Source organism: Orcinus orca, chromosome 4 (genome assembly GCF_937001465.1).
Source record: "Orcinus orca chromosome 4, mOrcOrc1.1, whole genome shotgun sequence".
Classification (NCBI taxonomy): Eukaryota; Metazoa; Chordata; class Mammalia; order Artiodactyla; family Delphinidae; genus Orcinus; species Orcinus orca.
In genome coordinates this window covers 70,653,206-70,676,892 of record NC_064562.1, presented here as the reverse complement: position 1 = coordinate 70,676,892, position 23,687 = coordinate 70,653,206, and the positions used below count along the sequence as shown (strand labels likewise).

The 23,687-nt window shown below is 34.4% G+C and overlaps 1 pseudogene; it reads right to left on the bottom strand.

Annotated features, from left to right (window-relative positions):
• Positions 1-308: 308 nt before the first annotated feature.
• Positions 309-756, bottom strand: LOC117200853 (cytochrome c oxidase subunit 5B, mitochondrial-like; annotated as a pseudogene).
• Between the last annotated feature and the right edge of the window lie 22,931 nt (positions 757-23,687).

The following is a 23,687-nucleotide window of genomic DNA, read 5'->3' as shown; positions in this document are numbered from 1 at the left end:
ATTAATGGATAACGCACCATCAGTTGGTTTGTACAATTTGTTTGGTGCATATCCCTTATCGTTTCAGGCTGGCATAATTGTGCTAGTAGGCACGTCTCTGACAAAAATCTGTATATGGTAATTTCACAGACAAAATTTTAATTTGTATAAACATGATGTCTCAACTTAAACAGCTTTACTTATGTTCTTGATGATGCCATGACTTTCTTTTCCACGTTAGAATACCGAAAGACAGATCTTTATTTATTTACTTATTTATTTATTTTTAAATCTATTTATTTATTTTGGAGGAGGAGCCAATGTAATGGCTAGTCTTTATTGGAAAGAAGAAACTGTACCCCACATTTTGAGTGAGTTAGTGCAAGGGGTCGGTGGGCCAGCTGGTGGGGCACCAGCTTGTAATGGGTTTCACAGCTAGGGTATTGCTGGGCCTGGCCTTTGTGTGGTCAGAACCAGATAACAGCACAGTTGTCCTCTTCAAGGATGTAGACCACTATCTGCTTGTTGGTGATGGAGGGGACTAAATTAGGGTATTCCTTGCTACCCGAGGCTGCCTTTGGGGCAAACATTTTATGGGTCTGGTCCCTGGCATGCGGCCAGCATGACCTCCCTCTCCAGCCCAGTCGCCTGCTCATGACCAGTAGGAACACCACCTCCAGATGCCATAGACCGCACTGCGGCGACTCCATTGGGAACGCAGGTCCCTAGGGCATGCGCGCCCAGCGCTCCAGCTCCGCGGAATAACCTTGAAGCCATCATGCCTAAAACAGATCTTGAATTGTCTGAAATCACAGAAGAAGGGTAGTTGATTCTACGTCATTGAGGCTAGGTCATTCAACTCATCTGGAAATTCTAAAAAGCTTTCCTAGGTTAGTATGAAGTTCGGAAAACCTAGTGAGAATATATAATAGTTCTAGGAAATGAGAATAGAGAACTTTTAAAAGATTATTCTAGGACTGCTCCTACAACACAGTTTTCCTTGAATGGATCTTATGAGCTATCCAGGTAGATCGAGCCAAAGCTTTGGGTAATTGCTAGCGTATCTGAAATACTGCTTTCATTTAGTACTCAAGTGGCAACATTTTTTGTAGTGTATAATCTGTTTGCTATTTATCCCTGTCTATTAAAAAACAAACAAAACAGGAACTATTTCCTTAGTAGCTTTTATGTCTTTGTTCTGTTAAATTTGCCTCTTATAATCTGCTGAAAGCTAGCACTTAAAACAGCGTTCATGGTTTGTGTGTAAAATTGGTTGTTTTAAATTACATTTGACTTGAATTGGAGAGTTTGAAAGGTGGCAATTGGAAATGTGAGTCTAAAATTATTGTGTTCACATTAGTCTGGACTTTAAATCTTAACAGTTCCTATGTTCTGTGTAAAAGCCAGCAATAACAACAAAAACAAAAAAACAACAAAAAAAGAAAAGTATCTTATATATGGTTGGAGGTGTGCAGCAGGTAATACTCTCCAGAACAACATAACCTGGAACATTGCTCAAAATTCTCTTCATTTAATGTATATGCCTTTATCCCATATCTATTTATTTATATGAAACAGAATAAAATTCATATTAAATGGCTCAACAGTTCTGATATTTCTGTTATAAATGTAGAAAAGACATATGAAAATATATTTTAATAAGGATGAAACAAAGCTTATTTTTTTCCCCTGCCAGTTCTAAGGGGGAAAAAAAAAACAAAGGCAAAATCTTAACTACCACCTATATAGATTTCCTAAACTGTATTGCGATTCTTAACATATTCCATTTCTATCACAATAAACCCATTCTTGGTTAACTCCTCATTCTTTTAGCAATTAACACAATTTATCGGGTCATGAATATGCATCAAAAATAACGCTTGACAGATTTTTTTCCATCCTAGTTATGAAACCAGGTTTCATTTTTCCATATGGCAGTCCAACTGCTGGCACAATTGTTTTATTTCACTTGGCATTGACTGCCCTATTACTGTCTTCCATTGCTTTTTCTTATCAGTGTTTGTCCAAATTAAACATTTTTGCTACTTAAAGCAGAATTATTCAATCATTACATTTTTAAAGTAGCAAGAACTTTTGAGCAATTGAGTGAGTTTTAAGCAAAGAACTGAAATTAGATGTAGGCTGCATGACAATCTAATTACATAAACGCAGTATGGAAGTACCATTCTACATTTAATGCCTAAAATGTATAAACCTTTTCTTACTGCTACAGCCTCTACCTTGCATTGTTAACATGGATAATAAAGTTGAATGTAAAGAACAGGAGAATTGCAAAAGGAGGTGTGAATTTGTTCCAGTACTGTTGAAAGCCAACTCTGTAACCACTGGTAAGCCACACAGCCCTTCTGTGTCTCAGAGTACTTAGTGTGTGTGTGTGTGATATCTGCTCTGTGTACTTACAACAGAGTGATGTGAAGGAACTGAGGCAAACAGATGAAATGTTTCTGACTTCTCTGACATTTGGAACAGCAAAAGCCAGAGATGCTGTAATGATTAGTCTGGCATATTTTGAATAATAACAGACCTCCATGGTGCTATTTCTTTACATTTAGTTTACAATTTGGATGAAAAAAATAGTACCACTTTAGGAAAAATATAACTTTTAGTCAAATTTGAATGTATTTAGAAGCTCAACTGTTCTAATTCCCTATTCATGTATATTAAAGTCAATGAGTTTGGGGAGAACTTTTGGTATCCTGGGGTGGTCAGATTTTAAAGTTCCATTTTGTTAAGTTTTTAAGATTATTTCATAGTCTTGGTAACAAGTGGCAAAATAATATGATATGAACAATATTTTGTAAAAATTTAACCAAAAATTAATGGTTGTCTAAAAGCTCCATATCAATGACAAAACATTGCAACAAAAGAAAAATGAGATAGATTTAAGAGAGAATATTATAAAGAAGACTATATAAACTGGAACATCCCTAGTGAAATAATTGTCTTTTGTAATGCCTCCTTAAAATGACTGGTGAAGATACCCACACTTGTGCATAAAGAGCTTGGTACATGTAGATGGAATCTGCTCACTGAACCTTGTAGCCAGTGAAGATGTGCAAAGATTATGAAGAAGCTATGCACATCAACAACACAACTTAACTAATTTTTTTTAATTTTTATTTTAAATTGGAGCATACTTGATTACAAATGTTGTGTTAGTTTCAGGTGTACTGCAGTGTGATTCACTTATATATATACATGTATCTATTATTTCTCAAATTCTTTTCGCATTTAGGTTATTGCAGAATATTGAGCAGGGTTCCCTTTGCTATACAGTAGGTTCTTTTTGGTTAACTAATATTAAATCCTAATGATAAACTACCCCTATGAGTCACTATCCCTCTGCAGTGTTGTAATATTCTACAGTTACTTAATATCTGACTTGCAAGCAGCTAAGCATCCATGCTGTCATAGCATGCTATGAAACATGTGGTATTCAACATGGCATCTGACGGTTTCAGGGAATGTACAGTCTTCCTAAGTGCTTTCAAATGTCAAATTTTGTTTAGACTTAATATGAGTTTTTAGTTAATTCTTGAAGCCACACCATTGTGTGCCCTCCTGAGTAAAGACTAAATTTCAAAGGGAGAAGAATAGAAAGGTTTATCCTTGAAATGAACAATTTGACAACTTTATCTCCCCTAAGAAAATGTGGCCATCATGAGTGGTCTCTTTTCCCCTTGTCTTGTCTTCTGCCCTGCTTGGATAACAAGTGCCTAGGAAGCAGTTAAGACTGAGAGAGTGACTGCTTATTCTCTGGTTAAACTCTCTGATGGTCTCTGGTTTCTAGAAACCAAACTGGAAGTGGTGTATTCTCATCTAATTTAAATATTTCCTTCATTCTCAAATGTACAATTTCCACTAGCTGAGTCCTAAATTGTATTATTTCTTACCATGGCTTAGACTGCTAATAATAATATAAAAAATGAGAAAAAGGGGAAATAAGAGGAATATGTTAACTAGCTAATCAATTGATTCAAGATACAGTGCTTGAGCAAATTGACAAGGCCATTGTTTCCTGACATTTTGAATGTCTCTACCAAATTTAAGAATTAGAGTCTTTTATTTATTGTTTACAAGTAATCTATCTTGTTAGGACTTATCAGCTATCAAATATTCAAATAAAATTCAGTAAAGCAAATAAATCAACAAACTATGCAATGATGTAATAAATCTTAAACACACAAACCCAATGTTATTATCTAGAGCAGTGCAATCTTAGAACAATGTTAGAGCAACCATGTGTCTAGTTGAAGATTGTGAGAATGAAGTCTCTGGATTCATTTATGAGAGATGGTGAGGTGAGAGTTAATTGGAGCAAACTACAAGCGTGTCCATGCTTCATCTTAATTCATGAATCTAATTTGAAACTTCAGCATAGTTCCAATTAAGGGAGAAAAGACCCTATTATCCCTTGAAAACATGGATTACATTACAACACGTTTCCTACCAAAGGGGAAATTTTTTCATTACTTAACACTAAAGTGCTGAAACCATTAGTATACCCTTTTAGACTTAAAGTAAACATGTGTATTATGAGCATGTATCTCCCAATGGAAATCACAAGTGGTGTCACATTGCACTGTGGATCCATTAGTACCATAATGGCATCCAACCACAGGTCTTGCTAATGGTTTAAATTGGAAATCAGGTTCTTTTTTTTTTTTTTAATTCAAAATAGGAAGGAAGGAAGGAAGGAAGGAAGAAAGAAAGAAAGAAAGAAAGAAAGAAAGAAAGAAAGAAAGAAAGAAAGAAAGAAAGGGAGAGGGGAGGGCGGAGGGAGTAGGAAAGAAAGTGTCTCTTGCTCTTTTTAAGTACACAGTCAGCTTAAAAATGTGTTTCTGCTGAATATTTCAGATGTGACACTTCAAGAAAAAAAAAGAATGAATCAGAAGATCCAGTACTTTTGAAAAATTATGCAAGAATTAATAAAGGGCATGGCCCATGTAAACTCATTGAACAAGATGTTTTTCTCATGAGACAAAGGAGAAATGTAACATTTTAAAATTGGGAGATGTGACCTAATTTGGGATAAATATCTCAGGACATACTAAAGCTTGTTTGCATAAATCATGTACAAAAAAAAGCTAATTGGCTCCTCAGTGTGACTTACAATATCATTCTTCTGGCAATATTGCTTTAATTACTAGAAAGAAAAGGGGAGTAGAAAATTTATAGTCATGAAAGAGATGAACAATTCCATTACTGGAAAAATAGAAAAAAATTCTACGGTCAGGTTTCAAGTATTGAAATAACTTGTATTATGAATTCTCTCTGTTTTTTCTTACTATATTTTGGGAAGACATGAAAAATAAGTAAGAGGACAATTGATTAAAATGTATCACACTATAAGTAAGGCACTGATCTCTCTGACTGCTAATATGGCAGTCAGAATACTTAAAAGGGAATTTGTTGGGGAGACATCTGGCTTACAGATATGTTTTTTAATGTAGAAGCCAGAGTTTTTCCAAGAAATTTAGCTGCATTCTTTGTTACTGATAGTGTCCTGAGGCCACCAGGCTCCATTAAATCTGTCTCTGTTTTTTTTATAGAGCCTTGCTGACAATAGTAATTCTGATCATTATTTTCTTAGGAAAATATAGGCATATGTTCACTCATTCTGCCATGTTGCACTTAAGTGATTAAAAATTCATGTTCCAAGCAAGAAGCTGTTAAGGAGCTAATTATTTATTCTGTTTACAAGATATGCCCCAACTGGTTAGGGAAAATGGATGCTGGAGGCTGAAGAAAGCATTAAATATATTTAGGGTGAGAAGGCCAACCTGTCTCCTGGTGGGTATATTACCAAGTGGTACAAATTGAAAGAGTGCCTTAAGCAAACAAACCACTCACTAAATAAATGGAGTATTCATTTTAGGAAGATCTGGAATATCTTTTACCTCTTAATAATTCCACACACAGAATCTATTAGAAATTCATTGTCAGAGAAATTCAATTCATTATATACCTCAAACTAGCTTGTTGGATGGAAGAACATTTTACAATTGAATACATATCATAGAAATGAGTTTTTCAAAAAAGAAGAATCAGGAAGAAAAAAGAAGTGGACTTAAGATGGGATAAATATTATATTAAAAAAATTATAAATGAAAAATATGCACACTAAACTGTTAAAGAATATATTTAGAATAAAATTGCAAATGGTCATTGAAAACTACTAATGAAAGCCATTTTTATAAATCCCTCAAAATTAGTAATATGGTTACTTGATGAAAGCCTTATGAAGGAATAAATTTATATTCTGTAAAATTAATTCAGTAACACTGTCAATTGTCATATTATTCTTATGATTTGCATACAGGATATACAAGCTGTAGAAATAATGGTAATAAAGTGTGCTGTGGAGTACACATTAAGATGTTGTGGAAAGTCTGTCACTGGGCCTTACAGAAAGCCTGTTCTGAAGACAGAAGTGCATGAATGAAAATATGAGCTTGAAAAGGTGACTGCAAAATCTGGAAACACCTAAATGATCATTTTATGAGCTTTCAATCTTTCTTGAAGCTTCAGTTAGAATGTTGTATGTCACAGGACTAAGATTTGTGCACCAACAGTGTTAGATGTTTCTAAATAAATATATGATTAAATGTTTAATGAGAATATTTAAGGAATAGGTCATTCTCATTAATTAAATAAACCTAGCTAATAAACCACACATAATTAACAATTTTTATAGAGTTTCATGTAATAAAATATACTTATATAAACCATAATGATAATATCTAATCTTTATTATATTCTTGATAATTCAAGACATTGTCTCAGATCATAATTATGGGGATTTATTAGCATTACAACTACATTATTTTTTCCAGTCAAAGGAATAATACAGAATAGACTTTCATCACACTTGGTTTTCTTTCGGATCCTACAATTTAAGGCTGCCAGTTTTTGTTATTTCTGATAATATAACAAATGACATCATAAACCATAGATAAAGTTATGGCTTAAAAAAGTTGATCCAGGTTTTGTTACAAGTATCTCAATATTCTAGTCATTGCACAATTTATAGGTTTGTTATGATTTTTATTTCCCCAAAATGACCAGGTTAATACAACATAATATGCAAATGTATTGGTTAAAATTATAATTACTACTAATATTCTGGGTATAATTTTTTTTTTCATCTTGTTTAACATTGCTCCATTTAGTTATTAGCTTTTCAGCACCATGCAAACAACCATTTTATCCTTTGTCCTTACACGTTTAGAACTTGTGAAGCATTTATTATAACACTGATTGAATGGTTATCTCCCATTAATGTACATTTTATACTGCCATTTTTCAGTCTAGCCTTCCTGTAAAACTAATGCCATTGCTTAAGTAATTAGATGAGATGTGGATGTGTAACAAATAAAAATATCAGAATAATATTTCCATTTTTATAAAGCTTCATGCTATCTGATTTCACCTGTAATCATCTGGACCAGCAGTTTGACCTCAAGGTAAAATTCATGCCACCATCTGTTTTTATAAGTAAAATTTTATTGGAACATTGTTATACAAAGGTCTCAAGCAACACTTAATGTGAAAGAACCTACAGGCAAAAAGCCTGGGAATATATAGCCAACTATTCAGGGGGATTTCATACATGCCAGATCTGGCAATCCCTGATGTAACTTGATCTTTCAAACTATATTTTTTGAATCTTTCTCAGTGGTTGATCTAGGGATTAGAACATACATTTTAACATCATATTCTACATCAGATTTATCCTAATTTGATTCCAGTGAGGAATAGAAAATCTCCACTTTGTACTATTATTCATTTATATGTAAATATATTTGCATACACATATGCACACACACATATACATGTTTATACACATATACGTATGCATGTGTATATACATTCTATACTTGCTTTGGGACATACTCATATAGAAATTATCTACATATATACACATATACATACATAATTATGTAAGTATATATACATACGTAGTTTCTATATGAATATCCACTCATATCCACATACTTCCAGTGCCATATACTTTGGGACATAGTTATATAGAAGGTGTATATTTATATACATATGTATATATATACACATATATGTATATACATGAGCATTTCCCAAAGCACCTTGAACTGGAAGTGTGTGGATAGTGGAGGAGAAATACGATTTAAAATTTACAGAACCTGAAGCTAGTCTATGGAAACTTCTCCAATATTTAGATAAGGTTATAAGTGAAAAAGTTTGGTTCTCACAATAGTCTAGTCGAAATGGAAGTTCTTTCTGGTTAGAAATATACCTGTTTATGCAGCATATATAATTATAAATGCTTGATACATCATTTTATCAGTAGCAAATAATGCATTTTATTAATAGTGAATAATAATGCCACAGGAAAGATTGATTTATCTTTTCCTTTTCACTTTACAAAATTTTCAATTTAAACTTTAAATTATACTTTGTACAATTACAATTTTTAATTACAAAGTTATTGTCAAATAAAGAAGCAATCAGGGGCTTCCCTGGTGGCACAGTGGTTGAGAGTCCGCCTGCCGATGCAGGGGACGCGGGTTCGTACCCCGGGCCAGGAAGATCCCACATGCCGCAGAGCGGCTAGGCCCGTGAGCCATGGCCACTGAGCCTGCGTGTCCAGAGCAACGGGAAAGGCCACGACAGTGAGAGGCCTGCGTAACGCAAAAAAAAACCTCTTCTACTTATGTTCTTCCCTGGTGGCGCAGTGGTTAAGAATCCGCCTGCCAATGCAGAAGACACGGGTTTGAGCCTTGGTCCGGGAAGATCCCACATGCTGTGGAGCAAGTAAGCCTTTGCGCCACAACTACTGAGCCTGTGCTCTAGAGCCCATGAGCCACAACTGCTGAGCCCGCGTGCCACAACTACTGAAGCCCACGCACCTAGAGCCCGCGCTCCACAAGAGAAGTTACTTCAATGAGAAGCACATGCACCGCAATGAAGAGTAGCCCCCGCTCGACACAACTAGAGAAAACCCGCATGCAGCAACAAAGACCAAACACAGCCAAAAATAAATAAATAAAAATAAAAATAAAAAGAAGCAATCAAAGAACACAAATTCAAAGTATAGGGGGCACTGACTTAGAGAACGAACTAATGGTTACAGGGGGGAAGGGTGGCAGGGAGAGATAGATTGGAAGTTTGGGACTGACATGTACACACTGCTGTATTTAAAATAGATAACCAACAAGGACCTGCTGTATAGCACAGGGAACTCTGCTCAATACTTTGTAATAACTTAACTACGAAAAGAATTTGAAAAAGAATGGAAACATATATATGTATAACTGAATCACATTGCTGTACACCTGAAAATAACCCAACATTGTTAATCAACTATACTCCAATATAAAATAAAAATTTTTTAAAATAAAATAAAATAAACAGAGTTTGGAAACCACTGCCCTAAAAAAAAGTGTAGGGGGAAAATGTTATAAAATATGCCAGGAATTTAAGTATTATGTCATTTTTCTGGATTTTGAGCTGTTGGTTGAATTTTCAGATTAATGGTAAAAACGAAAGATGCCACCTTTATAAGGCTGACAGAGTAGACAAATACCTGCATGGGGAGAATAGTTTTTAATCCATACATCAGGTAAAATAGTATTTCTCTTACTTGGGTACTCCAGTTACCAAAATAGAACAATTTTACATTCAGTCTTTTGGGTAAACCCTTTTCCTGTAATTTTCTTTAAATAGCAAATTTGATATCATATGATATTGCTTACATGTGGAATCTTAAAAAAAAAAAAGGGTACAGATGAACTTATTTATGAAACAGAATTAGAGTCATGGATGTAGAAAACAAATTTAGGGTTACCAGGGATGGGGGTGGGGAGGGATAAATTGGGAGATTGGGACTGACATATACACAGTATATATAAAATAGAAAACTAATAAGAACCTGCTGTATAGCCCAGGGAACTCTACTCAGTACTCTGTAATAGCCTATATGGGAAAAGAATCTAAAACAAAACAAAACAAAAGGATAGATATATGCATATGTATAACTGATTCACTTTGCTGTACTTCTGAAGCTAACACAACATTGTAAATCAACTATACTCCAATACAAATTAAAAATAAATAAATGAATGAATAAATAAATAGCAAATTTGTCTGGAATATATGAAAAAATATCATTTATAACTAGGTGTGGATTATCAGAGCATTTGTTTTATTTATTCATTTAAAAAAATTTGTTCCTTATGGCAGATAAAAGAATAGGGCAACTTGTGATCAGTAAGGGAGAAAGGAATTGTTAGGAAATAGCAAAGAAAGAAAGAAAGAAAAGGTTAAGAGGAAGTATTGACAAAGACAAATTTACCAGCAATAATTGTGCCTAACTTCATCCTTCAGCTTTCAAATGCTGAGCGTTGTCCACAATACTTAAATTTGTTGCCTGGTGAATGGAAAAGATTTACTTGTTCTATGCAAAATAATAATATACCTTGTATATTCTTAGAGTCATTTCTCAGGAAGTCAAACACATGGGCATTAGTAAAAAGTCTATGAGTTTAATCAATTTTCACTTTTACAAATAAAGAATTTGAGGCAAATTAAATATTTTACTCAGGTTCTCATAGCAAGCTGGGGCATAACAAGGATGAGCTGAAATCTTTCAGTTCTGGTGTTTGAGCTGCAGCTGTTGGGCCTGGGCAGGGGTCCTCCACTAGTACAATTCCCTGAGGCTTAACCTCAATTACATCATCCTTTCCCATTTTTATTCTTTTTACTAAACTGGCACAAATCTTCATCTAAAAATTCCTTACACCAATTATTCCTTAGTTGACAATAGTACCAAAAGTCTTAGGTTATTTGCTTTAGACTTATTTTTAACTTTACAAATGTAGAAACAGGAGTGCAGATGAAAAGTTGATGAGGATTATTACTATGGACATGGACTTTTTAGGGTGAAAACTGCAGAGTACCTAAGCTCTCTGGAGACATAATAAAAATAGACTAAATTACACTTTAGTATTTTTCCAGACCCTCCAAGTCTCCTTGGGAGAACATTTTATCCTTTTTAAAAACTCCTATTTTTATTTCACATCCTCAATTATAAAAGGAAAAATTTTGCTTATTAGATGAAACAAGGACATAAAAAATATTAAAGTGAAACTTGCAATTTTGGGTTAAGAATAACTGAATACACAGATTTATATTTCTCTATAGCATATTATCAGGATGTCATACATCAATGTGGTGTAAAAACAGAATACTAATCAAGTTATTTTAAGAAGTTGAATCAGAGTATAAGGTGGAAAAAGATAACCCATGAAGCTAATTATTTGGGATACATTCCAAAGTAAAACTACGTAAAATATTCTTATTTTTCAAAATATTGGAAGACTACGTATATGCTTATCCAAAACAATCATGTCCCTCTCAAATATGTTTCTAAAGTCCCCGTGATACATTTTTTTTTCTGTTTCGGAAATCATGACACATTCTTTCGGTTATCCTTTGTGATAAAAAGTCTGCATTCATTGGTAATGAATTAGTTTTGGAAGCCGTTAAAAGTTTAGAATCAAGCCCCACGACTATATGCTTGTTAAACAGCCTAGTATCATTTAGTTCTGAAACACAGTATATTTATTTACAGGATTCTGAAAGTAATTTATTAAAGAACCCACTCCCCATACCGAACTACAGTACATTAAGCAAAAACATTATTATTAAATGGGGCCGTAGCTTTGAAAAGTTGCTACCTTAAAGCAAGATTCTAATGTCAGTTTTGCTGAGAAACAGAACAAACAAAAACTGGTTTCATTACAGGCAAATTTATATAATAATGTACATGACTATCATGGGTCTTACAGTGCCCATGACAGATTTTGTTCGTACTGTTCACCCTATGTGTTTTGTGTTCATGCTATATTTCTTCCTGAAAGGAGAAACATATTTACTTTTCGGTTCAGTATTTATTAGTGTAAAATAGAAACAAAAATTTCCATATATCCTCTGCACCTTTATAGTGTACCCACTAAATTTTAGTTGCCTCAAAATAGAGGAAAAATCTAAATGAGACCAAAAAGAAATAAACTAATAAAAAATTCTACAAGTACTATTTTCCAAATAGCCTTTAGCCTATGTTACTATAAACCAGTAAAAATTATATATATAAATTCTATGTACATCTATATGAAAATTATATAAATATGCATATATATACTAGAGTTTTTATATGCAAATTCCTTTAATGGGGAAAATTAACTAAAAGACTATTAATAGCTGTAAGTCAGTGATATATACCAAGAATTTAGGTGATTTTACTCTAAAGGATCAAATGACTTATTGCAGTCTCTTCTATTGTTTCTTCACACATTAATACATTTGCAGGCCTCTCAGAGTGTCTGCAGTTACTTCTGGCTACAGATGTCTGCCATTTCTGATATATTGTGATTTCTCTCCAACTGGAGGATTTTCTTCATTGCAGTGATTAGTTAAATGTTTTAAGCAAAGAGAAATAATTTCCAAATTAAAGAGATAAAGTGAAAAGGAACAAAAATAATGGCAGGTTATTTCAAATAATTGTGAAAATTCCAAGAAACAAATAATTGGGCTGAGATTTCTCAATTTTCTCTCCTCTAGGAAGACTCTCTGGTACCCTGCTGTGGGAATCTATGTGCATGTATATATATGTGTTTGTATATATATGCATGTATGCATTTTAGTTCCTCTTATAAAATAAGCATTACTTAGGCACTAGTTATTTCTCCTTGACACTCAAGATCCATAAATGTCATTGTAAGTGAGAGGTGCATTACTTTAATATTTCAGTTAAATCTCATAGGTCATGATATAGCCAAGAAATTTTGCAGTTAAAAGAGATACTCCCCTAGCATGAATGCAAAAAGAAAGGAACTCTATGCTTTAATGCAAGTGGAGGACTGGGAGGTGGAATAATGAGTCCTTTTCAGAAAAATGTGTTATTTAAATGTCTTTCCCACAGCTTAGAACCTTATTCATGCACTAGACACATAATGATGATTATTCAATATGAGTAGATTTAAACATGCAAAAAACCTACTTAGATGTCTCATAATTCTCCATAAGCCACATGACTAAACAGCATTTAAATAGTGAGAAAACAATATGTCAGTCTTGTGAGCCTCACTAAAGAAATGAATAATAAATTTTCAGAGAGATATTCTTGGGTTGCTAATGCATACTGGTTTCATTAATTTACCAACAGACTTTGCTTTGTTAGTTGTTCTTACCTTGAAGAGATTATAGCATAGAAACAGAATGAGTGCAGAAAGAATCAGGAAACAGAAGTGCCAGGTACGTGTGCTTTTTGGTTTTGTTTGTTTTTTAACATAGCCAACAATTTCAGGATCTCAACCACACATTGAGAGATGTTACAGGTTCTCTGTTCTTGAGAAATATCACCTTAATAAACAATCCAATTACACTTAGCATTTTCTCCTTTCTTGTTTTGTTTTAAGTTGTTGCTTTAAATATTGCTGAGTGTGTGTGTGTGAGAGAGAGAGAGAGAGAAAGAGAGAGAGAAAATGTTGTACTTTACCTTTTTTTCCTTAATTAAGCATCCATCCTAATTATGTGACTTCAGGATGATATATAGTATTTTCTCTCTAGCAACCTACTTACTACTTCTAGTCTTCCATCATTTTCTTCAGCAGCCCTAACACTCTCACAGGTAAACTCATAGGGAGAGGCCATCTCTAGATGAATCATTATTTTTTTAATTTAAATGATAAATTGAACTCTTTAAACACAGCTTGATCGCCAGGAAGTGTTAGTCAAATTTCAGCTGAATAAATTAACTAATGCATTTTAGAATAAAAAGGCAGTGATAATCTATGTACTTTCCTTTAATTCCTGGTTATATCCACCTGTTGTTATATATGGGAAAGTAGAAAGAAGAGAGGGGTAAACAAACAAACAAAACCTTTAAAGCAAAATTATAACCTTGAATTGCTACTAAGAAAACAATATTACATATGTTTCATGTTACAAAATTAGAATTCAAGTGTATGTCATTGAGCATTTTGAACTAGTATACTACTCAGTTAAATTTGGTGAAAATATTTATTCCATCTCAAGTAATATTTTGTATGACTTTTGTGAACAACACGCTGCCATTATTGTTAATGTGTTACATGAATAGAAATAATTCAGTACATAATTTCTACTTTCAAGGGTGTTACAATTTAATTAAAAAACATTTCCAGCCAAAAACTGGTTGAATAAAAGTGTTTATAAGTACTTAATAACATATGGCAAATTACATTATTTAGAATGAGGGACATGTAAGGGGAGAACAAGATGATCACAGAGGACATGCAATTCACTGAATGATGAGTAATCTCTATGAGACCACCAACTATGTCTATCTCATTCTCTATGGCATTTTCCCAGTGCTTTTCCTATCACAGAAGATAAATAATTATGAAAAAAGTTAATTAATTTCTTAGGATAAATCTGACGATCAGAAGCTAAATTGTGTAATTATTTAAATGATTACAGAGTTAAATTTGGACACATTTTCTGCTTCAGCTGAGGCATGGAGATCATCAGTATCAAATGATACAATTAGTTGTTATCAGATCACTTTGGAGGGGCTGCAAAATAATACTTATCCAAACATTGTATATACAACTCTTGAAATTTATCACCCAAATTGTGATTATAAAAGACTAGTGATAGTTTATGTGTCATCTTGACTGGAACAAGGGATGCCCAGATATCTAGTTAAACATTATTTTGGGGCATGACTGTGATGGTGTTTCTGGAAGAGATCATCATTTATGTTGGTGGACTGAGTAAGCAGATAGCCCTCCCCAATGTGAATGGTCATCATTCAATCTCTTTAGGGCCTGGATAGAACAAAAAGGCAAGGAAAGTTGACTCACTCTGTGGCTGTTTTATTGAGCTAGAAGATGGATCTTCTCCTGTCCTCAGATCCTGGTTCTCAGGCTTTTATTTTATTTTAGTTTTTAGTTATTTTTTAAAATGTATATGTAACTTTTTTATTTTTTGTACAAAAATGTTTATAGAAGATTTATTTTATTTTTTAAAACATCTTTTTTAAAATTTAACTTAAAAAATTTTTTATACAGCAGGTTCTTATTAGTCATTCATTTTACACACATCAGTGTATACATGTCAATCACAGTCTCCCAATTCATCACACTGCCACCACCACCCGCTGCTGCTTTCCAACCTTGGTGTCCATACATATGTTCTCTATGCCTGTCTCTCAATTTCTGCCCTGCAAACCAGTTCATTGGTATCATTTCTCAAGGTTCCACATATATGTGTTAATATGCGATATTTGTTTTTCTCTTTCTGACTTACTTCACTCTGTATGACAGTCTCTAGATTCATCCACATCTCTACAAATGACCCAAGTTCATTCTTTTATATGGCTGAGTAATATTCTATTGTATATATGTACCACATCTTCTTTATCCACTGGTCTGTCAATGGGCATTCAGGTTGCTTCCATGACCTGGCTATTGTAAATAATGCTGCAGTGAACATTGGGGTGCACGTGTCTTTTTGATTTATGGTTTTCTCTGGGTATATGCCCAGTAGTGGGATTGCTGGGTCATGTGATAATTCTATTTTTAGTTTTTTAAGGAACCTCTATACTGTTCTCCATAATGGCTGTACCAATTTACATTCCCACCAACAGTGCAAGAGGGTTCCCTTTTCTCCACACCCTCTCCAGCATTTGTTGTTTGTAGATTTTCTGATGATGCCCATTCTAACTGGTGTGATGTGATACCTCACTGTAGTTTTGATTTGCATTTCTCTAATAATTAGTGATGTTGAGCAGCTTTTCATGTGCTTCTTGGCCATCTGTATGTCCTCTTTGGAGAAATGTCTATTTAGGTCTTCTGCCCATTTCTGGATTGGGTTGTTTGTTTTTTTAATATTGAGCTGCATAAGCTGTTTATATATTTTGGAGATTAATCCTTTCTCTCTTGATTTGTTTGCAAATATTTTTTCCCATTCTGAGGGTTGTCATTTCGTCTTGTTTGTAGTTTCCTTTGCTGTGCAAAAGCTTTTAAGTTTCATTAGGTCCCATTTGTTTATTTTTGTTTTTATTTCCATTACTCTAGGAGGTGGATCAAAAATGATTTTGCTGTGATTTATGTCAAAAAGTGTTCTTCCTATGTTTTCCTCTAAGAATTTTATGGTGTCCGGTCTTACATTTAGGTCTCTAATCCATTTAGAGTTTATTTTTGTGTATGGTGTTAGGGAGTGCTTTAATTTCATTCTTTTACATGTAGCTGTCCAGTTGTCCCAACACCACTTATTGAAGAGACTGTCTTTTCTCCATTGTATATCCTTGCCTCCTTTGTCTTAGATTAGTTGACCATAGGTGCGTGGGTTTATCTCTGGGCTTTCTATCCTGTTCCATTGATCTATATTTCTGTTTTTGTACCAGTATCATATTGTCTTGATTACTGTAGCTTTTTAGTATAGTCTGAAGTCAGGGAATCTGATTCCTCCAGCTCTGTTTTTTTCCTTCAAGACTGCTTTTGCTATTCGGGGTCTTTTTTGTCTCCATACAAACTTTAAGATTGTTTGTTCTAGTTCTGTAAAAAATGACATTGGTAATTTGATAAGGATTGCATTGAATCTGTATATTGCTTTGGGTAGTATAGTCATTTTCACAATATTGATTCTTCCAATCCAAGAACATGGTATATCTCTCCATCTGTTGGCATCGTCTTTAATTTCTTTCAACAGTGGCTTATAATTTTCTGCATGCAGGTCTTTTGTCTCCCTAGGTAGGTTTATTCCTAGATATTTTATTCCTTTTGTTGCAATGGTAAATGTGAGTGCTTCCTTAATTTATCTTTCAGGTTTTTCATCATTAGTGTATAGGAATGCAAGAGATTTCTGTGCATTAATTTTGTATCCTGCAACTTTATCCAATTCATTGATTAGCTGTAGTAGTTTTCTGGTGGCATCTTTAGGATTCTCTGTGTATAGTGTCATGTCATCTGCAAACAGTGACAGTTTTTACTTCTTGTTTTCCGATCTGTATTTCTTTTATTTCTTTTTCTTCTCTGATTGTCATGGCTAGAACTTCCAAAATTACATTGAATAATAGAGAGATTGGACATCCTTGTGTTTTTCCTGATCTTAGAGGAAATGCTTGCAGTTTTTCAACATTGAGAATGATGTTTGCTGCGGGTTTGTTGGGTATGGCCTTTATTTTGTTGATGTAGCTTCCCTCTATTCCCACTATCTGGAGAGTTTTTATCATAAATGGGTGTTGAATTTTGTCAAAAGTTTTTCTGCATCTATTGAGATGATCATATGGTTTTTATTCTTCAATTTGTTAATATGGTGTATCACACTGATTGATTTGCATACATTGAAGAATCCTTGCATCCCTGGGATAAATCCCACTTGATCATGGTGTATGATCCTTTTAATGTGTTGTTGGATTCTGTTTGCTAGTATTTTGTTGAGGATTTTTGCATCTATATTCATCAGTGATATTGGTCTGTAATTTTCTCTTTTTGTAGTATCTTTGTCTGGTTTTGGTATCACGGTGATGGTGGCCTCATAGAATGAGTTTGGGAGTGTTCCTTCCTCTGCAATTGTTTGGAAGAGTTTGAGAAGGATGGGTGTTAGCTCTTCTCTAAATGTTTCATAGAATTCACCTGTGAAGTCATCTGGTCCTGGAGTTTTGTTTGTTGGAAGATTTTTAATCACAGTTTCAATTTTTTACTTGTGATTTGTCTATTCATATTTTCTATTTCTTCCTGGTTCAGTCTTGGAAGGTTTTACCTTTGTACAAATTTGTCCATTTCTTCCAGGTTGTCCATGTTATTGGTATAGAGTTGCTTGTAGTAGTCTCTTAGGATGCTTTGTATTTCTGCAGTGTCTTTTGTAACTTCTCCTTTTTCATTTCTAATTTTATTGATTTGAGTCCTCTCCCTCTTTTTCTTGATGAGTCTTACTAATGGTTTATCAATTTTATCTTCTCAAAGAACCAACTTTTAGTTTTATTGATCTTTGCAATTGTTTTCTTTATTTGTATTTCATTTATTTCTGCTCTGATTTTATGTTTTCTTTCCTTCTGTTAACTTTGGGTTTTGTTTGTTCTTCTTTCTCTAGTTCCTTTAGGTGTAAGGTTAGATTGTTTCTTTGAGATTTTTCTTGTGTCTTGAGGTAGGCTTGTATAGCTATAAAATTCCCTCTTAGATCTGCCTTTGCTGCATCCCATAGGTTTTGGATCATCGTGGTTTCATTGTCATTTGTCCCTAGGTATTTTTTGATTTTCTCTTTGATTTCTTCAGTGATCTCTTGGTTATTTAGTACCATATTATTTAGCCTCCATGTGTTTGTGTTTTTTACTTTTTTTTCCCTGTAATTCATTTCTAATTGCATAGCATTGTAGTCAGAAAAGATGCTTGATGTGATTTCAATTTTCTTAAATTTACTGAGGCTTGATTTGTGACCCAAGTTGTGATCTATCCTGAAGGGTGTTTTGTGCACACTTTAGAAGAAAGTATAATCTGCTGTTTTTGGATGGAATGTCCTATAAATATAAATTAAATCTATCTGGTCTATTGTGTCATTTAAAGCTTCTGTTTCCTTATTTATTTTCATTTTGGATGATCTGGCCATTGGTGTAAGTGAGGTGTTAACGTCCCCCACTATTATTGTGTTACTGTCGGTTTCCCCTTTTATAGCTGCTGGCAGTTGCCTTATGTATTGAGGTGCTCCCATTTTGGGTGCATATATATTTATGATTGTTATATCTTCTTCTTGCATTGATCCCTTGATCATTATGTAGTGTCCTTCCTTGTCTCTTGTAACATTCTTTATTTTAAAGTCTACTTTATCTGATATGAGTATTGCTACTCCAGCTTTCTTTTGATTTCCATTTGCATGGAATGTCTTTTTCCATCCCCTCACTTTCAGTCTGAAAGTGTCCCTAGGTCTGAAGTGGGTGTGTTGTAGACAGCGTATATATAGTTCTTGTTTTTGTATCCATTCAACAGCCTGTGTCTTTTGGTTAGAGCATTTATTCCATTCACGTTTAAGGTAATTATCAATAGGTATGTTCCTGTTACCATTTTCTTAATCATTTTGGGGGTGTTTTTGTAGGTCCTTTTCTTCTCTAGTGTTTCCCACTTAAAGAAGTTCCTTTAGCATTTGTTGTAGGGCTGGTTTGGTGGTGCTGAGTTCTCTTAGCTTTTGCTTGTCTGTAAAGCTTTTGATTTCTCCATGGAATCTGAATGAGATCCTTGCCGGGTAGACTAATCTTGTTTGTAGCTTCTTCCCTTTCATCACTTTAAGTATATCATGCCACTCCCTTCTGGCTTGTAGAGTTTCTGCTGAGAAATCAGCTGTTAACCTTATGGGAGTTCCCTTGTATGTTATTTGTTGTTTTTCCCTTGCTGCTTTCAGTAATTTTTCTTTGTCTCTAATTTTTGCCAGTTTGATTACTATGTGTCTCGGTTTGTTTCTCCTTGGGTTTTTCCTGTATGGGTCTCTCTGTGCTTCCTGGACTTGGGTGGCTATTTCCTTTCCCATGTTAGGGAAGTTTTCAACTATAATCTCTTCAAATATTTTCTCGGGTCCTTTCTCTCTATTCTCCTTCTGGGACCCCTATAATGCGAATAGTGTTGCATTTAATATTGTCCCAGAGGTCTCTTAAACTGTCTTCATTTCTTTTCATTCTTTTTTCTTTATTCTGTTCCACAGCAGTGAATTCCACCATTCTGTCTTCCAGGTCACTTATCCGTTCCTCTGTCTCAGTTTTTCTGCTATTGATTCCTTTTAGTGTTTTTTACATTTCAGTTATTGTGTTGTTCATCTGTTTGTTTGTTCTTTAATTCTTCTACATTTTTGTTAAACATTTCTTCCATCTTCTCGATCTTTGCCTTCATTCTTTTTCTGAGGTCCTGGATCATCTTCACTATCATTATTCTGAATTCTTTTTCTTGAAGGTTTCTTACCTCCACTTCATTTAGTTGTTTTTCTGGGGTTTTATCTTGTTCCCTCACCTGGCACATAGACCTCTGCCTTTTTATCTTGTCTATATTTCTGTGAATGTGGTTTTTGTTCCACAGGCTGCAGGACTGTAGTTCTTCTTGCTTCTGCTGTCTGCCCTCTCGTGGATGAGGCTAACTAAGAGGCTTGTGTAAGTTTCCTAATGGGTGGGACTGGTGGTGGGTAGAGCTGGCTGTTGCTCTGGTGGGCTGGGATCAGTATAACTTTAATCCACTTATGTGCTGATGGGTGGGTCTGTGTTCCCTCCCTGTTGGTTTTTTGGCCTGAGGCGACCCAATACTGTAGCCTACCTGGACTCTTTAGTGGGGCTCATGGCAGACTCTGGGAGGGCTCACACCAAGGAGTACTTCTCAGAACTTCTGCTTCCAGTGTCCTTGTCCTCATGGTGAGACACAGCCACCCCCCATCTCTGCAGGAGACCCTCCAACACTAGCAGGTAGGTCTGGTTCAGTCTCCTATGGGGTCACTGCTTCTTCTTCTGTGTCCCAGTGAGCACACTACTTTGTGTGTGCCCTCCAAGGGTGGAGTCTCTGTTTCCCCCAGTCCTGTCAAAGTCCTGCAATCAAATCCTGCTAGCCTTCAAAGTCTGATTCTCTAGGAATTCCTCCTTCCGTTTCCAGACCCCCAGATTGGGAAGCCTGATGTGGGGCTCAGAACCTTCACTCCAGTGGGTGGACTTCTGTGGCATAAGTGTTCTCCAGTTTGTGAGTCACCCACCCAGCAGTTGTGGAATTTGATTTTATTGTGATTTCACCCCTCTTACCATCTCATTGTGGCTTCTCCTTTGTCTTTGGATGTGGGCTATTTTTTTGGTGAGTTCCAGTGTCTTTCTGTCCATTACTGTTCAGCAGTTAGTTGTGATTCTGGTGTTCTTGCAAGAGGGAGTGAGAGCACGTCCCTCTACTCCACCATCTTGAACCAATCTCTTAGGCCTTTAGATCCAGACTGGAATCTACACCATGAACTTTCTAGTTCTCAGGCCTTCAAATTTTACCACTGGTTTTCCTGGGTCCCCAGCTGGGAGATGGCAGATGGTGGGACTTTTCAGTCTCCCTAATAGATGAGCCTATACATTACAATAAGTCTCTTCATATTTATATATCCTATTTGTTCTATTTCTCTGGAGAACCCTGACTAATACACGACATAAAAACAAACGGTTTGGAGGGGATTTTATATTTTGATTTGGAGGGGATTTTATGGGGTTTTTTGTTTTGTTTTATTTAGATAAAACTCTATATTATTATCTGTTCAGGGTAGTTTCTATTGATGAATGTAATTATGGAGGAAAATGTTATTTGTTCCTCTTTCACTCCAAGCTGAAAATGTGGAGCTCAAAATTGGACTACTTGTAGAATGTAATATGAGTTCTTTGCAATTGGAGGGGGATGGGAAGGGAAATTTAATGAACTTGTGTCTGGAAAACCTACAGATTAAAAGAGATATGGTTTTGCTGAGGAGCTGAAATTCCTCAAGTTTCTCAGGCCAAAATGATAATGTGAAGTTTTTCTAAGATTCAAACATAAACTACAGGGGCTAGAGGGACAATAAAACTGCAAGAGACAGTTTATGCAGAAGGTACTACCTGAAAATCAGGTGCCAAGAAGGAAAGTAGAAGCTAATAATTTTTTACGACCTAGTTGAGAGTGGAAATTTTTAGTCAAAGGATCAGCAGGTGAAAACAATTCTAAAAATTAGAATGCTCTAGAAAAATATACATACAACAGCTCATGAGAGAAAGTCAGTTTTGAACATATAAGTAAACAATAATGTGTAAGAACATTTCATGACAGTACCAGCAAGTTACACCTTTCCTGATTCTCTAAAGACAAGATAGGGGAGAAGTGGAGATTTAAGTCTGGCAAAGAAAAATATAGAAAGATAGTCACTTTAACCAGCTATTACAGATTTCTTGTTTACTGTAAGGTCCAGATGGAGCAGGAGGGAGAAATATAAATAACAATGGAAACTTTGGTTGTATTGTAGAAGACTGGATAATTGAAGTACAGTTTTGGGTCTTTTTTATCTCTTTTTATATAAATTGATCATAGAAATTACACTGCATACAAATGTATATAATGCTGAATATAAATGTTCAATGTGAATACAATAATAAACAGTATCTCACTGAGTGTGATACACAGTTTATGTGTTACTCTGCTCCTCAAACCAAAAATTAAAAAAAATTTTTTTTGATGGCATTTATCATCTTCAATTACATTAGTGCATGGAGGTATAATTGTAATAAATATATCAGAGAATGCATTCCATTGTTTGCTTTTCTGGTAGGTGCAAAGGTAACAATTGCGTTTTAAACCAAAAAGGGGGGGATGGTGGTTGGTTAGTAAAAAGAAGTTTTTGTTTTTAAGTATGTAATTGCTCCACAGATTTCTTTTACTTTTTAAAAGTGATTTCTCATTAAAAAAAAAGACCCTAGACAACCACGTAACACAGAATATGTAGATATATGTCTAGGTACCCACAGACAGGTATGCACATATATATTTAGGTACACACAAACATTTTCAATGAGGTGTTCTGCATTGGGATGAGAATGCACTGCTGTTTTGAATGTAAGAGTTAGTTTCCTTTAACTTAATATTAACACAGCTTTGCACTTTTAAAGTCTACTTTCTAGGTCTTTATAGTAATTGAATTATTAGATATACTACTTTTAACTTATTCAGGTTTTTGTCATATTCTTTTAATGGCCAAATTCATGTTTCTGAAGTTATCATCCATTGCTCTTAGCAGGCCACCAAAGCTGCCAAGTTACTGATGAAGGTTTTCACAGCATACCAAATGCTAACTCTAAGACGCATGGCTTTTCCAATGAAAATTAAAATAAATATAAGATAATAGAATTTTCATTGGACATTTATAAAGAGCACAATTTCTTCTGGGAAAATAGTTGGAATTCTCAGAAAGTAATCTAATAATTCAGTTTTAAATAATAAACATGGAAAGTAATATTTTATTATCTTGTTTTAAATTATTCTAAGGATGGCCATGTGTTTACCTCTATTCAGAGGGACTAGGATACTGGCAATTACTGGTATTCTTAGTTTTTAAAAAACATGTTTAACCATAGGTATATAGATTTTTCTAAATGACCAGCTAATTTAATAGAACAAAATTATGACAGAATGATATTTTATTTTAGGGCATATCACTCCAATGAAAATTTAGAAGTTTTCAGTTTAGCATGACAATAAATAGCATTTTTCAAATATTTTCTAATAAATAGGATTGTCAAAATCTCATTAAGAACAATTGACAGTCAGCAATAAAATCAGTTTTTTAATTTCTCTAAAATTATCTGGTTCTTTTGTGATACGACATGAATTTTTTCTTTCAATTATGGAGACAATGCTGTAAAATAAAAATATGAAATGCTCAGCCTAAAACCATACACTGAGACCAAAATAAACTTTATGTATCTCCAAACTTTTTTTATCACTAGAAGTCTAATGGTCTTTCACAATGCCTGTTGATACAAAGATGTTCATCTGAGCATTTTGTTGGTTAGCCATACAAAATATAAAAACAAAATGGAAACTCATGGAAATACATGACAATAGAAAATTGGTTAAATAATGTAACGTGAGGAATATCCATAAATAGAGCCATAGAGACATTTAAAATGTGTAGAAATATATTAATAA